We start from the raw sequence: 17,826 nt of genomic DNA on the forward strand, positions 1-17,826 counted from the left end.
GATCTCTGCAGTCCAAGGGACTCTCAAGAGTCTTCTCTTGAAATTTTGAACACCACAGTTCAAAAGCATTAATTCTTCGGCGCTCAGCTTTCTTCACAGTCCAACTTTCACATCCATACATGACTACTGGAAAAACCATAGTCTTGACTAGCTGGGCCTTTGTTGACAAAGTAATGTCTCTGCTTTTGAATATGCTATCTAGGTTGGTCATAACTTTTCTTCCAAGGAGTAAGCGTCTTTTAATCTCATGGCTGCAATCACCATCTGCAGTGATTTTGGAGTCCCCCAAAATAAAGTCTGACACTTTCCACTGTTTCCCCATCTATTTCCCATGAAGTGATGGGACCAGATGCCATGATCTATTTAGACACCTGTATTTCCATATAATTGCTTTCCCTTATAAGCCTATGCATTTTATTTATTTAAAACATCTGTGAAGGAGTTTACAAGATCCTAAACTACCAGAGGGAGTCCATAGCACAAAAGCTACCCTCAAAATACCCTTTTGATGAACCAGGGTCATTTCTGCAGATTAAATAATTTTTACCCTAGAGGATGGCCCTATGTGATGGAAAGAGTATAAAAGAGTGCATAAAAACCTAATCAGATTGTCTGAATGGAGGATTGAAAGAGAACAGGACTTTTTCAAGCAGGCAGTCGCAGTTGAATGAACGAATGAGGCACTCTAGTGAGGGTCACCGAGGAACTGGGACGCAGTAGATGGGTGCTAGGCATCTGCTGTTCATTGTTAAGTCGCTTAGATGTGTCTGACTCTTTTGCGACCCCATGGGGTCTAGACCGCCAGGCTCTTCTGTCCGTGGGATTTCCCAGGCAAGAATGCTGGAGTGGAATGCTGTTTCCTTCTCTAGGCATTTGCTGGGCATTTGGGAAGAGGCAAATGGTTTGGGCGGCACAGTGGAAGGAGTTTGGCCTTACGGATCCTTGTTCCCCCACATTTTAGCTTTAAAGTCTTGAAGGTTATTCAGTTCCTCTGAGCCTTAGTTTTCTCCTGGTGATTGAAAGAGTTGTATAAAACTTTGAATTAACAACACACTTTCATATTTATTTTCGCCAACTTTCATCATTTTGTGACAGTGGGTATTAGCACCTAAATTTATGGTCAATATAAGGAGCTTCTAAGTCCAACAACTCTCCTGTCTTCTTATTCTACATGCTTTCCCTAAAGCTATGAAGAAAAATAATTCAAATATGCATTTGAAAACACTTTGTCATAGTCTGTGAAATATGTAATTGAAATATGGTATTTCACAGACTAATGTTTCCTCCTATTGTCAATGTTAATTTTCTTCTGAATTTATTTTTAATATTTAAATTCAGTTTTACTCAAGCTAAATTTATCATTTATTGAGAACTTCCTTTGTGCCAAGACCTTATAGAAACTACTTGCTTGTTGTGGAGATGAAAGAGTACAATAAATAATTAAAATATGGCTTGGAAGACGTGCAAGCAAAATACCATTGAGAAACGTAACAAAGCAATTAATTCAACCTTTATAGTCATAGAAAGCTGTAGAGAAGTGGCATTTGAGCCAGACACTGAAGGATGAATAGAAACTTTTAGGAATACAGCATTTTATCTATTTCTCTGAAAGAAAATCCAAGTGTGTCTTGGAAAGCCATGTCCATACTAAAGTATTTCCAAACTTCTTTTAATGTACATCATACCACTTAGATGTTTCTTTTCCTTATTATTTTATTAGCCAGATTGAAGTTCTTAGGTTCAGCAGAGAGATTGTTTTATTCAATGATATTTTCCAAGTTTTTTACTCTCAAATAATTTAGTGAATATGTGCTGAGCTCATAATATTACAGTGGGCTATGCTAGCCATGGAGGTTTTGAATAAATGCAATCATGACTTTTGTCTTCACAGAATAGTCTGTTTAGTCGGATAGATGACGTTTACTGTAACTTACCTAATATGAAAATACAGCAAACTTATTTCAGTAAGATTTTATATAAATGTATAACAGAATAAAAGGAAAATTTGTAAGTGCAACTTCAAAACACACACTCAGAAAGTTGATAGAAAAATTTGATAAGAAAGTTTCACCCTGGTTGTACCCCTTGATCTCTGACCAAGAAAAAGATAGAAGATTCTGAGGTCACTACAGGAAAAATACTCCCTACTCCATGAGAGGGAAAAGAAAAAGAAGTGCAGCTGGGCCTTGCTTTTGTGTCTTTAATTTAACTCTTTGACTGCCTCAACATGGTCAAAGCTTGTCTCATTTTATGCAAAACTCTTGCCTAAATTTTATAAACGGAGGTTTAATGGAAGAACTGCTCTTTCTCATCTAGGTCTCTCCATTCTCAGCTGTGAAACTGATTGATGTTTTTAAAGCCCTAAGAAACCTCCCCCTTGTAGATATGTCTTCTGGTTCAAAGGAAAGGTGGGGGGGGAGGAAGGCAGGAGAAATTATTCAGGGAAATATCTTAGGAAAAAAAAAATAATGACCTAGGAAGAGAGCTATATAGCTAGAGGTTATGAAGAGGAAAAACTCTGAAATTAGTCAATGTATTAAGAGTGAAAATACATGGCAAGAGAGAACTTCCTAGGCTCGTATAGCTATAGGACTCACATTAATGTTTGTAGCTGTGTGAACATTCTCTTAAAATTCTTCATGTAATATTTCCATTGGCTTTCGCTGGAATCACTAACTGTTCGGCAGAACAGAATCAAGGTGCTGATCCCAGATGTGTCACTGACGGTCAGTTCTCAGTTCTCAGAGTTCCGTTCAATTCAACAAATATTTATTGAGTGCTTATTGTTGCTGACTTTCCTAAGTCAGAGAAAAATAATGAGATGTTAGCAAAATGTGACAGGTCTCAGGCAAGACCAGGTTGCATATAGAAAGTTGTTATCATCATTGGCATTTTAAACCAGAAGTTCGATTTGATTGTATCAATAACACCAGTAGTGTTCCTTGCTTTGAGCGACAATAATTTCCACACTGGATTCTGATTTTTATCTGCACGAGTCACTGGATACAAATCACAGTCCCCAAGGATTGACTTAGAAGTAAAATAACACCATCCCTGGTCTAGTGTTCATTATACATGTCCCTAATAGCTCAGCTGAGGGACAGCATTAGCCATTATATAAACTAATTGGGTTAATTCTGCTCTGGAATTTAGGCAAATAATGTAACTGAGATAAACAGAGGGTCACTTATGCGTCTACTTGTACACATTTATCTACACTTCTTATTTATACTACTAAATGCTTAAAACAACACTAGGCTATAAATTTGCCTTTTCTTTCTGATTCTCTTGGCAGAGTTTCTTACATGCTTAACTTTTAAAGAGTGGAGTTCGGTCTCCTCTCAAATAAATAAGAGAGCGCTGGGAGGAAAAAACTGCAGCTACAAAGTAGTTCTAACCCATTAAACGCAGATGGCTCACAGGGGGTTTAATCATCGGGAGCGAACACACATCATGCTGAAATATAGAGCTGTTTTCTATCACTTGTTACCATTTGAATGTCCGTCTCAGGAAAGTGAATTCCATATATCTTTCTGGCCATCCGTTGCCCTTTGAATACTCCTCTCTCTGATGTAGTTAGATTTCTCTTCAGAACTTACTGAGATGAATGAGCTCTTGCCACACATAGAAGTGAAAGAAAACATTTCTTTCTCTGCCAGAACAGATGAGATTCATCATTAGGAGAATGGATTTGACCTTGTAAAGTGGACTAAAGCAATTTACAAACAAACCCCTTTGGGGAAGATTGCCTTTATCTTGGTCCACAAACAGAAGCTTTTTTTTTTTCCTTTTTGGATGTGCTCTTAGCTTTGCTATGAAGACTGCTGAATCTGATCACCTGAAAAGAATCTAAAACATAGGATAGAAATCATCTCTCATTTCAGCCTTCCCATGCAAAAAGAATTTCATGGACACTTAAAAAAATCATATGGATTTATCCTTGGCTATCATAAGTCAATCACAATTATCAATTAGTCAAATTGATCAGAAACCATTAAAGAAATCCATGAAACCAGTTTGATGGCAGCATGTACAACAAAACTGTAGAGTTCAGCATTTATAGTCAATTATAAAAATGGTGAAGATCTCTATTTGAGTACCTAAGAAAAAAGATTGATTGCACTCTATCTCTGTCTCCAGCTCACTGTATGAGCTTGTTTAATCTACTTATCTCTTAATTTGTGTTCTTTCTTCTATAGTTTCTTTCTCGGACTCCTTATCTATCCCCTCTTCTTTTATCTATTCTCTTTTTTCCTGGAGCCCATACCTAGCCAAAACCCATTCTTCAAGTCTGATGGCTTAGGTGACATTTGAGGAAAGAGCAGTTCCCAGTCCCTGGGACAACACAGCAACTGTAAGAAAGAACTTTCTTTGCCTAATGTGCATATTTGGCTGGTGCTATTAAGGTGAATGACAAAATCTTGAGTAAACCCAGCTGATAAACCACATGGAAGCTGCACACCTACCATGGACCTGCAACGGTCTAGCTCTTCACTTGTCTTCCTGAGTCAGTGTATAACCATTCAGCAATTAGACACTTAGTTACAAATAAGTTATTGTTTTATCCCACAAATAATATAATCAGTTTAGGACATTTGTGGGCTTCCCTGATAGCTCAGTTGGTAAAGAATCCGCCAGCAATGCAGGAGACCCTCGTTCGATTCCTGTGTTGGGAAGATCCGCTGGAGAAGGGATAGGTTACCCACTCCAGTATTTTTGGGCTTCCCTTGTGACTCAGCTGGTAAAGAATCTTCCTGCAATGTGGGAGACCTGAGTTAGATCCCTGGGTTGGGAAGATCCCCTGGAGAAGGGAAAGGCTACCCACTCCATTATTCTGGCCTGGAGAAGTCCATGGACTGTACAGTCTATGGGGTCGCAGAGAGTTGGACACAACTGAGCAACTTTCACTTTCTTTTATTGCAGAATATTTGAAGAGAGCCATTCCTTCTAAAACTTTTCTGCATTTGTTGTATTTATCTTATTTTTCATTGGGCAAGCTCTACCTTTTGAAAAACAAAAAAGCCGTTTAGGGGAATGAAATGCAGTCAGCAAAAGATCAGAGATCTCTTTGTATTTTTGAAAGTTCAGAAACTTGAAAAAATTTATCGAGAAAAATAGTAAATCCACCTATTATTATTTTTTGCCAGTAGATGGCACTGCACAGGTGTAAGAGATGTCTACAAGAGACGCTCATCAACCGCATGGCTGGTGTGAAAGGCCCACCACTAGAATTGTGTCTCAGTGTTACAGTATTACATCCGGGAATCCCATCAAGTTTATGTGAGGGAAGAGCATAAATTCATTAACACTCATTTTATTTTCCAAACACTTAGTGCTTATTATATGACAGATGAGCAAGTCCTTCAATTTCCTCTTTTTGATAAGAAAACAAGCACAGAGAGGTTAAGTTTCTTTAATGTCACACAGCTACTTAAGTGGTGGGACTAGGAATTGGCCCAGGCATTTGATCTAGGGTATGTCCTCTCTGCTTTGCTCCCTTTTAATCCACTGACATGAATCACTCATTTATCTAATCAACAGCTTTAAAGAGCTGACTTGAAAATCTAAGGTATTAAAACTGACAGATTCCAGTTAGAGAACCAGAGAAGTTTTAGGAGCACAGAGGTAATGTTGGAGAAAGCAAAGAGGTCTTCAAAGGGGAGAGAATGTGTAGGTCTGTTATGGGGGGAAATAGGGCAAAGGAACAGTAAAAAGAAGCACCAAGAAAAAGGATGCTAATGAATAAAATTTACCAACTTTCAACTTTGTTTAGAGACAAGATGTTGCACAAATTTTTAAGGTAGATATATTTTTAATATTGTTCAACTATATTTTACATTCTGGCTGATGTAGAAAATACTTTCAAAAACTTTAGTAAGCAGATTACAGCTTGTTCAGTGTGTTGCAACATCAACTCCAGTAATTGTTGCCTCCCCTTTCCTTTAGGCATCTCTGTCCCTAGTGACAGCTCAGAGCTTCAGATTACCCAAAATTGTGTCATTCTTGGCAATCTGAGATTCCACCTTCCCATTCTTGGGCAGGACCCTACTCCATTCACAAATTTTAGCTTTTTTCAATGTGCCTGTCATCTGACCCCATCAAATCCTCCCGTCCCTCAGCTCGGCATGTTTTCCCTGACGCTCCCTTCCATATCTACGTTTTTCCTCTCCAGCTTACACATCACAGCCCATTCTTTCACTACTCTTTGGCCAGTCCCTTCAAATGCCTGCTGTTTTCCTTTTATCACACCTGCTTCCACCTGGGCTGATGACTTTAAAAGAAAATCAGGAATATAAGCAGATTATCTCCACTAAAAGAATGTATATTAATTCCACTAAAAATGAGGGCCTTTGGTCCCAAAGGGACCCTCCATGTGCCTGAGCCAGTCACTCCTTCTTCCCATTTTCAAACATAAACCTTTCCAAGCTTGTCCACTCTTCAGATCCTTTACCTGAATGCTCCTCCACCTCGCTGCATCTTCTTCATGAGACAAAAAAGAAAAATCCCCTGGGAGCTCTGTCAATTTCCTGTCGCTGCATCTACAAACATACCTAAATCCGTAAGTATTTTTCTTCTGGTTTATTTTAGAGGAAGAGATACTCTGTTTCTAATTCGAATCCTTGTTGTGTATTGCATCCCTTTCCATCTTGTCAGAGTTTTTATAGTATGTCCTGTCTGTTTAAACTTCTCCTTTCTGCCATTCACCTAATCTCATTGGTTAAAAATAAATTAATAAGTAATAATAATCATGGGGAAAAAAATCTTCATGGCCCTTCATTACTTCCTATAGTGAAGATTTGCCCCAAAGCTTCCTGTGAAGGTGCATCTGCTCTCAATATCTTTTTCACTTAGCATTTACTATTCAAATCTCCATAACTAGGTTTTGATTTATACCAATCCATGGAAAATACTGTGGGATTTTTTTCCCCATCTTCCAGTTCTTTTTTAATACATTTACATTCTATACACATACTTTTAAAAATAGCTTTATACCCTATTTAATTTCTCATAACTTTCTTTCTTCACTTAGCACCTATGTCTTTTTGACAACAGGATTTTTAAGGGCTGCTAAGTATTCTACTGTATTGATACAATATGCTTAAGTGATCTTTAACTTGTTAATTTTTTATATAATGTCATCTTTTTAGCTAAATGTTTTTGGACAACCTTAATTCTTTTTTTTTTATTGAAGTATAGTTGTTTTACAATATTGTGTTCATTTCAGATGTATGGAATAGTGTGGAAAGTACATTTTCAGATCACCAACCGAAATCCAGTGGCACTTTGTTGGTCGATTCTGTACTGGGCTGAATTGTGTCCCCCAAAAGTCCTAACCCTCAGTGCCTGTGAATGTGACCTTATTTAGAAATAAGGTCTTTATAGCTGTGATGCAGTAAAGATAAGGTCATACTGGTTGAGGACGGATCCTAATCCAATGACTGCTGAGCTCATAAGAAGAGAGAAATAATATTCCCTCCCTGTCTTACAGACATGAAGATAATATCATTTGATGATGAAGGCAGAGACTGGAGGGGCGTGTCTACAAGCCACTGAACACTAAGGATTGCTGACAGTCAGCAAATGCTGGGAGACTGGGGGGCAGGTTCTCCCTCAGGGCCTCTAGAACTGCAGTGCCTAATACTTTTATTTCAGGTCAATCGATCCCAGTGGTTTTAAGAGACCCATTTTGTGGCACTTTGTTACAGCAGCCTGCAAAAACTCATACAAATTCTCAGAGCCATTTGGCATATCTAATTCTGACTGTCCCTTCCACCTCAAAGGCACTCTTCCGTGTTGGCTTCCACGGCACGCCAGTCACCTAGTCATCCTCTTCCTCTCCCTCCCTATTCTCCCCAGGCTGTGCTTCCTCTGTGTCTAAATGGTGATGATTCTGGGTGCTTGACTTTGTCCTCTTCTTTCCTCACTTCTCAATGTTTTTTGCAGGTGCTTCTGCTGCTATACCTATATCCTTGACCAAACACCAGATCTCTCTTCTGAGGAGAGGTATGTGTCTATATGTGTATCTTAACATATACATATACACTCATAGATATGAGTTTGTTTTTTGAGAGAAGTTTTAGGTTCACAGAAAAATTGAAAGTACGGAGAGTTCCTGTATAACCCTCGTCTAGTATTAGCATCTTGCAAGTATTAGCATCTTGCATTAGTGTGGTACATGTGTTACAACTGATGAGCCCATTTAGAAATACTATTATTAACTAAAGTTCGTAGCTTACATGGACTTCACTCTTTGTGTTGTACAACAGTAGTATATAGAATAGTTTTGATGCCCTAAAAATCATTTATCCTCTGCCTCTTTATGCCTCCCTCCACCTTAACCCCTGGCAATCACTGATCTTGTTACTTTTTCCATAGTCTTGCCTTTCCAGAATACGGTATAGGAAACCATGGAACCTTTTCATATTGGTTTCTATCACTTAGCAAAGTGCATGTGAGTTTCCTTATGTCTTTTAGTGGTTTGACAGCACATTTGTTTTTGTCACTGAATAGTATCCCATTGTATGAATAAAGGTACCACAGTTTGTTTATCCATTAACCTATTAGAGTGTATCTTGATTACCTCTAAGTTTTGGCAATTATGGATAAAATTGTTGTAAGCATTCATATGTGGAGATTTCTGTGTGGTCATAAGTATTCACTTTGGGTAAATATCAAGGAGCATAATTGCTGGATTGTAGAGCAAGAGTATGTTTAGTTTTGTAACAAATTGCCAAACTGTCTTCCTAAATGACTGTTTTGCCTGCATTCCTACTAGCAATGAATGAGTGTTCCAAGTTTTCACAGTATTTGGTATTGTCAGAATTCTGGATTTGGGACATTCTAATAGGTATATGCTACTGCTGCTAAGTTGCTTCAGTCGTGTCCGACTCTGTGCGATGCTATGGATGGTAGCCCACCAGGCTGCTCTGTCTTTGGGATTCTCCAGGCAAGAATAATGGAGTGGATTGCCATGCCCCTCTCCTAAAAATAGGTTGCGATTCATTGATGACACATGATGTTGAGAATCTTTTCATATATTTATTTGCCATCTGTATATCTTCTTTGGTGAAGTGTTTTACAGACCTTTTGTACATTTCAAAAGCCAAATTTCTTTAATTCAGTTTTAAGAGTTTTTGTGTTTGTCAGATGCAAGTTCTTCATCAGATATATGTTTTGTGATGATTCCAACCCCCCTCATTCTATGTCATGTCTTTTCATTCTCTTGATGGAGTCTTTCATAGAGAAGAATATTTTAATTTTATAGAAGTCCAATTTATCCATTTTTGCTCTCATGAACCTTGCTTTTGGAGTTGTATCTAAAATATACCGAACCAAAGGCCGCCTAGATTTTCTTTTCTATTATCTCTTAGGAGTTTTACAGTTTTGGCTTTCACCCTTGGGTCTTTGGTCCATTTTCCATTCATTTTCATAAAAAGTGTAAGGTCTGTGTGTAGATTTGCTCTTTTTGCATGTTGCTGCCCACCTGTTCAGCACCATTTGTTTAAAGACTATTCTTTCTCTCTCTCTTTTTTAAAGTCAGCTTAAAAAAATTATTTATTTGCCTGCTCCAGGCCTTATTTGTAGCATCCAGGATCTTCGATCTCCATTGCGGGATGCGGGTTCTTTAATTTCAGCATGTGAACTCTTAGCTGCAGAATGTGAGATGTAGTTCCCTGACCAGGGATCTCAGGCCTCCTGCGTTGGGAGTGTGGAGTCTTAGCCACTGGACCACTAGGGAAGTCCCTATCCTTTCTGTCTTCAGTCACCATTGCTCTGCTGTCAAAGATCAATTGAATATATTTGTGTGGGTCTATCTCTGGGTTACTGTGAATTTTATTCCTCTCTTACTCTAACTTCCCAAAGAGAACTCTGAATGGCATTCTTGATTCCCCTCTTTTCTCTCATAGCCAGTCATAGCTGATTAGCCACCAAGTCCTGTGCTCAGCACTTCACATGTGTTACTTAATGTAATACTACAGTAATCCTACATTATTATTTAGGCTTATATTAATAGTAAAAACCTGAGCTCAGAGGGGACTCTCTAAATAGACTGAAACATTTTTTATTCTTAACCCCCATGGTATATTACCAGACTCAGATCACCAGCAGCAAGGCAGTTTGGCTTCAGGATATAAACCCCCTACTATGACACTAATTTCTAAATATATCTTGAAGTCACTCATATCTCTTCATCCTCATTATCACCATATTAATAAAGGCACCGTCATCTTTCAGTTAGTTTACTAACAGCACTCTCTTAATGGCTTTCGTGCATCCAGTTTGGCCCTATTCCAGACTGCTGTATCTAAAGCACAAATCCGTTAACAGTAAACATAAAACCATCTCATGGCCCCCCATCACCTATAAAGAAAACAGACACTCAAAAATATGTTTACAACTTCCCCGTTCCCTTCAAATCTCTGTCTTCCATCCTGACCTGAACTTCTCTGCAGGCAGTGTGCTCATACTTAAATCTGCGTCTTTGTACATATGGGTCCACTTGCTTCTGTTGCTCTTTTTTCTTTCTCCATTTGACTCTTCCTTCAGTTTGCAACTTCAACATCATGTCCTTGTTGGAGCTGTCAGATTTAGCAAATAAAAACACAGGGCATCTAGTTACAAATATTGCATGGAACATATATTAAGGAATTATTCATTGTTTATCAGAAATTCAAATGTTACTGGGCATTCTCTATTTTTTTTTTTTTCTGGCAACCCTGTGTCCTAGGGAAACCTTCTCTGAAACCGCATCCCTAGGATTGGTCAAGTGCCCCTCTGATATGCTCCCATAGCCTCCTATGCTCATCACATCACAGTATTCACTTCTGTTATTCGTGTAATACATCCATCTCTCCTACATTCCTTAAGAACAGAGATTGTATCTTTTCCAACAGCATGTCTCCAGCATCTAGATATCCAATATTTTGTGCTTAACAAATATTTCTGAAGTGTTTTTAAATGAATGAATATGACATCTTTAATTCTAACACTTTGCTGTTGTAGGTTACTATTAGATGAACTATTAAGATATATTTTGCACCTATTTTTGATGTGTTTATAGAAATTCCTTTTTGTATTTAACCTTAAAGCTCTTGGTTTAGAATTTTGCGAAACTAGATAAATTATTTTCAGTTAATTCCTGGCCAACCTCAGCTCCTCTGACTGCAAAGACAGAGGTATGCAAAGTTCAACGGTAGGCTGTTAAGTATGTAACTGACCTAGATTGTAGCAAGAGATTGGAATTTCTTTCCTTTCCAGAGGCTGGACATGACAGGTCAGATGCCAAATATTGTTCACGTACCCAATCTAAGAGAAAAACAATTTACATTAGTCATCTGAATTAATATATTTTTTTCTCCATGATATGTCTCAAGGAACACTAGTTCCTCAGATTGATAATAGGTGTTACTCAAATGAAAACACGAAAGTTTATCAGCTAGGCAACACTAGTTTAAACAGATTTCTGCCCTGTGGGAATTTTTAGAACTTTAACATGTTAATGTGAATCTCTAGGAAGTGATGTATAATGCATGGAATTGTTCTAGTCTAATTAATCACAGAATTTCTTTTGTTAGTTAACACCTAATTTAGGAAATAGGAATATACATTTTGATGCTCTCCTCAGGGTAAGGGAGTATACTGACTGGACTTTTTATTGTTAAAAACAGGTTTTTGGAATGCCTTACTCAGAGATGTGATCACATAATTTATCAAATAAATGCAGCTTCATTGGGTCACATTCATCTGTTTTGAAATAGAGTGCCAAAGAGTTTCCAAAATAAATGTCTTTGGGATTTAGTGTATATAAAATAAAGTTTGTATCTGACACAGAAATTCGTAAGCCTATAAGGAGGTATGTAAAATCCTAAAGCAGTTATATATAATTTGGATGGCTGAATATTTAGTATTATTGGATTTAAAAACAAGGACTTCAAAGGTAAAATACAATTCTCACTAATGAAAAGCACATGTGATATGGCTGAAGCCCCAAAGGCAACAGTCAGTCAGGGCAGGCCTGCTTTGTGATCAGAGTACAAGACGGGGCCCCTGTGAGTTTTGAGAGTCCTGAACCACAGATTTGACTTCCAAATTGTACCTCTCTCCATCATCTGAATGAGGCTGAGTGTCACCCAAGAGTTAATATACAATGCGTTGCATCTGAAAGTGACGCATCTCCTATTAACCAGAGGTGAGGCTGCGTTTGTTCCTATTGTCAAATGCCTCAGAACTAATTTTTTAATGATTTCATTTATCCACACTTGTTAAGTTCTGTGCCAGTTGCTTTGCCTGTTGATGGTGACAGTAGCTTGTCTTTGTGAGTGCTTTGTGTGCTGCTCACAAGGTGAAGTTTTCGACTTGCTTTGTTTCATTTAGTTATCTCAACAGCCCCTTGAAGTCAGCCTCACCATTTATAGCCACTTCGCAGATGATGACAACTTAAGTGACTTACTCAAGAGGCATAGTATGAAGCTGAGAAGTGCTTTGACGTGATCTCCTTCTGATCTGTGAGCCGGCAGTCTTACCCGCTCTGCTATGATAATGCCACAGTTTGGTAGATCTCAGAACACTTGATATGTAGGTATCCTTATAACTTCCCACCATGGGAGAAACCAAGGCTGAGGAAATAGATCTGCTTTGCCCAGGGTCTTGAGAGAATAGGTACATAGGTTTCACTGTGGGAAATTAAAGGTATGATTTGTGTGAAACTACCAAGTAGGAGCATCAAATGTGAGGTCCTGGACGATAAAAAGATGCATGCTTCTTGGAGAGAAGGTAAGGAAAAGGAGGACCAAAAATGAAGTAGAGCAAGTTGGCCTTCTGAATAATTCTGTTTTATACTTTAAGGAAAACTCTGGCTGTTTAAAGTTGATTGGTGTTTCCTATCTAATTTATAAACTGTATAAGTAATAAAATAGGTTTGAATGTAATATGATTTTTTTTTTTTTTTTTCGCTGCTAAAAGCATTAGGAAATAGACCACTTGAGGTCAGGGTAACACCAAGAAGGATTTCCCAGCACTAAAATGAACCACATTGCAAACTCTTCTAAGTGCTTAGCAATGTCCTGAAACAGCTTCATTTATGTGAGGCTTGAGAAACGAAAGGGGCCTCTTATGAACTTTTCAACCACAGAAAAGGGTATGCTTTAAGAAAATATACTCAAAGTGATATGACAAGAGCTAGATATAAGTTGGTGGGTCTCCTTACTTAAAAACAAATGTGCGTAAAGGACTTTCCTCCTGTTGAAAATCCAAAGAATTCTATCTTGAAAACTTGTTTCTGAAGACCATAATAATTAAATAGTATATGCTTAATATTCTCTATATTCCATAATTGGTTTTTAATTATTTTCTATATATTTTTTATATATATAGTAGCCCATTGAAGTGAAAGTGAAAGTCACTCAGACATGTCCAACTCTTTGCAACCCCGTGAACTGTACAGTCCATGAAATTCTCCACGCCAGAGTACTGGAGCCGTTCCCTTCTCCAGGGGATCTTCCCAAACCAGGGATCAAACCCAGGTCTACCACATTGCAGAGACCTCATAATTCTTGCATCTTATTGAATGACTGGGTAATAGATATTGATGTTACTAAAAAATGGACATTTACTGGTGTCAGATACTCTGCTAAGAGGCTTTGGAATATAGAAACAAACGATTTGTTATGGTGATTGTTTGATTTCAAACAACATCCTCATTCAATAAAACTTCTCCTGGAGAAAAATGTTGGTTTTAGCTCTTACAGCCCAAATGGGAGTGAGAGATTATTAAAAATGGTTGATATATTACAAAGGTTAGTAGAGCTAACTGGTATCCTGCTAAGCACTTCATCAACAATCTTCAAAATCACTCTGTGAGGCAGGTACCGCTATTCTCCCCACTTTACAGATGAAGAGACTGAGGTTTAGAGAGTAATTTATCCAAAGATTCAAACTCTGGCAACCAGACTGCACAGCCAACACTTGTAACCATTATGGTTTATGTGGTCTTCCATGGAAAGGGCATTGTTAGGGAACCAGTTCTGACACAGCTCTGTTTTTAATTTCCATGTCTTGGACTCCTCATCTGTCAAATAAGGCCAAATCTAGTTGAGTCTTAAGATTCACTGAAGATCTAATGCCCTGTGATTCTAATTGTTGTAGAAAAACTTTAGAAAGTGACTACTTGTTCAGTGTCTGAAATGGATTCTATTATACATGGAAAATCTAGAGAGAATGAATAGTGATTTATGAAAGGAGAAGTTAAAATCATACATATTAATAACTTAGGAAGTACAGTGGACTTATTTAGTGTTCCCTGTACATATGAAAAAATTGCTTTTACAGAAGCCTTTGGCAAATACATACCTAACTAAAACCTGGAAAACATCCATTCTGGAGGATTTTGTCTTACGTATTTGAATTCATACAGCTAATATAGAGTACCATTTTACTTAGATAAATTCATAATTAATAGTAAATTAGAAAAATTTTGCCTCGGACCCTTTAACCCTCTGTTTCCAAAATATGCTTGTCTGACTTTCTTGGGTGTGACCAAAGAATTTCAGTCTTTGTTTGGATTTTCAAGTGAACTTTTCCTCTTTGTAACTCCATCTTCCATTTTTATTAACCAGTCAAGCATGTTTTACTTTACACTGTGATAAGGGGATCAGAAACAGCTTTCCCACATCTAAGGCGATCTTAATCAGTTGCAAGGAATATATGAGTGGCATAGTGTGGAAGCTTCCTGCCTCAAGGAGGAAGAGATCTCTGGATTATTAATTTTGATTCCATTGATAGAGGGAGAAAATTAGGTAACCTTGCAAACAAGGTACTTTAGACTGTGAGCCATTTTAAAAGGACATAAGGTGACCTGTCACCCCTCTTGACCTTCCACTAACCTTTCACTTTTAACATATGTTTTGAAGTGCCAGCCATGTTGATTTCCATGGCTGTTTGGGTACAAGTTTCAGAGAAACCTACAGCCCCCAGGTCTTTAATCACTTTTTGAACTTTGAATATAAGCCTTTAAGATGCTTTTAGGTCCCATAGGAGACTGGCTGACTAGTACTGACTTCACAACACACCCCTCCACAAGTTGTGTTACAGAGCCCCTCATTCAGACACCTAACTGTGAAGTCTTATTACCCAGGATGCAAAATGAGCAGGGTAAGCTCACTGTGGATATAGTGGTGAAGTGGTGATTGAATCCTGGAATCTAGTGGACATCCTGAATTCCCATTTGTGGCACAGCCACAGGAAGTCCCACTTGTTTCTGGGGCATTTTCCAGCTTGTATCACTGAATCAAGCTTTTGTGTGCTGATATTTCTTCTTTCAAAGCCTTGAGATATATATGTACAGTTAATCTGGGAGCAGACTGACACAGCAAACAGAAAAGCAGAGTATCAAGGGTTCATTTTTGGCAAAAGCTCTTTACTATGGAGTCATCAAAAAGTGTAAATGTGCAATTAATCATAAGCATGCATATAATACGGCCCTCAGAAGAGCAGAATAGTGTTAAATGAACTGAATTCTCTCACTTTGGCTTCTGTAAAACAACTTTAATTTCTTCTTCTACTGTCTTTGCTATCAATGCTCCCACCTCTGAAAAATCTACCACATTGGTTTTTTTTTTTTTTTTTTTTTAAGAAGTACGGTCACATGAATGGAATGAAAATCAAGCCTCACTAATGTCCAGGGCAGGGGCTGGCAGCCTTCCAGAAGTGCTTTTCCAAAATACTGGCCTCAAGTTTTCATTGTTGAGGGGGGAGGGAGAGAGGGAATTTTGGAACACTGAGAACCTCTGGGGATTATCGCTGGCTCAGACACCTCATTACACACCTTTGGAGGCCAAGTGACATGAGAGCTCTGGAGGCCAGGGTGATCCTGGAGAAGAACTTCTTGAAAGTAGGTGTGCAGAAAGGAAAAGAAAAGAAAGGATAAAAAGCTACATCTCTCATTTATGATTTTAATGGTGTGAGCTGCCAACTTATGTGCCACCAAAAATCACCTTCTGTGCAAAGTATTTCTAAGGAAATAATCAGCACAGCATGAAAATTAAGTAAGGTAATAGTCTTGCCTGGGAAATCCCATGGACAGAGAAGCCTGGTGGGCTATAGTCCATGGGGTCACAAAAGAATCAGGTACAACTTAGTGACTAAATGATAACAAAATAAAAATTGATGTAAAATCATATGTTGTCTTTGCCTCCCATTTTATACCAAACTTAAAAAAAAACTTCAGTATTGTTTTATCTGATTATAATAGTAATACGTGATCAGAACAGAAAAATTTCCAAGTATAGAAAAAGATAAAGAATTGAAAAAGTTTTCATAAATCTATTATCACAAACTATTTTACAGTATTACCTTAGTTGGAATCCATTTTTATGCATGCTTGAAATAATAATTACTTTATAATAAATATAAATGCATACCTATATTTGAGAATATAATTTTATATTTTATTTTCTGTTGCTTAGCATTGTTATGTATCTTTTTCTCATGTTATTTAACACCTCTTTTAATATACATAAAATCTAAAAAAAATAAATGACAGGATTTACTGATGGGCAGCAATACATTACACCATGAATAGCATATAGGAAGTGCTCAATAAAATTTTGTGAATTAATTTAGAGTCAGATATGGACAATACAGCTGTTTGTCAAACTTGAATATATACTTTGTGTTAAGTATCATGGAGGATACAGGAATGCATCCTTAGACATAGATTCTGCCCTCTGGGGTTTATAGTTCAACCATGATCATAAAAATGTTTGCAGTCTTATGTGATGTCAGTTTCATTAAATTGACTGTGATTGAATGGAAAAAAAATCCCACTTTAAGAGTATTTTAATATTGGACTTTTCATTGGCAGGGATAGATAACTTTGGCTCTTTAAAAAACTCATGTAGCTCCTAAGAAACTTAAGTTTCACTATTAAATATGCCAGTACCTTATAGAAGAATTCAGTCAAATGAAGACCCTATTTCCTGGCTTCCCTGGTGGCTCAGTGGTGGAGAATCTGCTTCCCAATGCAGGGGACATGGGTTCGATCCCTGATATGGGAAGACCCCACACGCCATGGAGCAGCTGAGCCCTTGAACCACAACTACTGAGCCTGTGCTCCACTGAGCCTACCTGCTGCACCTACTGGATCCTGCATGCCCTTGAGCCTGGTCCACAACAGAAGGAGCCACTGGGACGAGACGCCCACACACTGCAACTAGAGACAGCCCAGGTTCGTCACAACTAGAGAAACCCCATGTACCAATGAAGACCCACATAGCAAATAATAAATAAATATTTTTAAAGGGGAAAAAGTAGAAGCAGTGTCAGATTTTATTTTCCTGGACTCCAAAACCACTGCCCACTGTGACTGCAGTCATGAAATTAAAAGATGCTTGCTTCTTTCAAGGAAAACTATGACAAACTAGACAGTGTATTAAAAAGCAGAGATATCACCATCACTTTGCTGACAAAAGTCTGTGTAGTGAAAGCTATGGTCTTTCCAGTAGTCATGTACAAATGTGAGAGTTGGACCATAAAGAAGGCTAAGTGCCGAAGAACTGATCCTTTCAAATTGTGGTGATGGAGAAGATTCTTGAGAGTCTATTGGACAGCAAAGAGATCACATCTGTCAACCCTAAAGGAAATCAACCCTTAATATTCATTGGAAGGACTGTGGCTGAAGCTGAAGCTCCAATACTCTGACCACCTGATGCAAAGAGCTGACTCGTTGGAAAAGACCCTGATGCTGGGAAAGATTCAAGGCCAAAGGAGAAGAGGGCAACAGAGGATGAGATGGCTAGATAGCATCACTGTTTCAAGGGACATGAATTT

This window comes from Budorcas taxicolor, chromosome 5, assembly GCF_023091745.1.
Source record: "Budorcas taxicolor isolate Tak-1 chromosome 5, Takin1.1, whole genome shotgun sequence".
Classification (NCBI taxonomy): Eukaryota; Metazoa; Chordata; class Mammalia; order Artiodactyla; family Bovidae; genus Budorcas; species Budorcas taxicolor.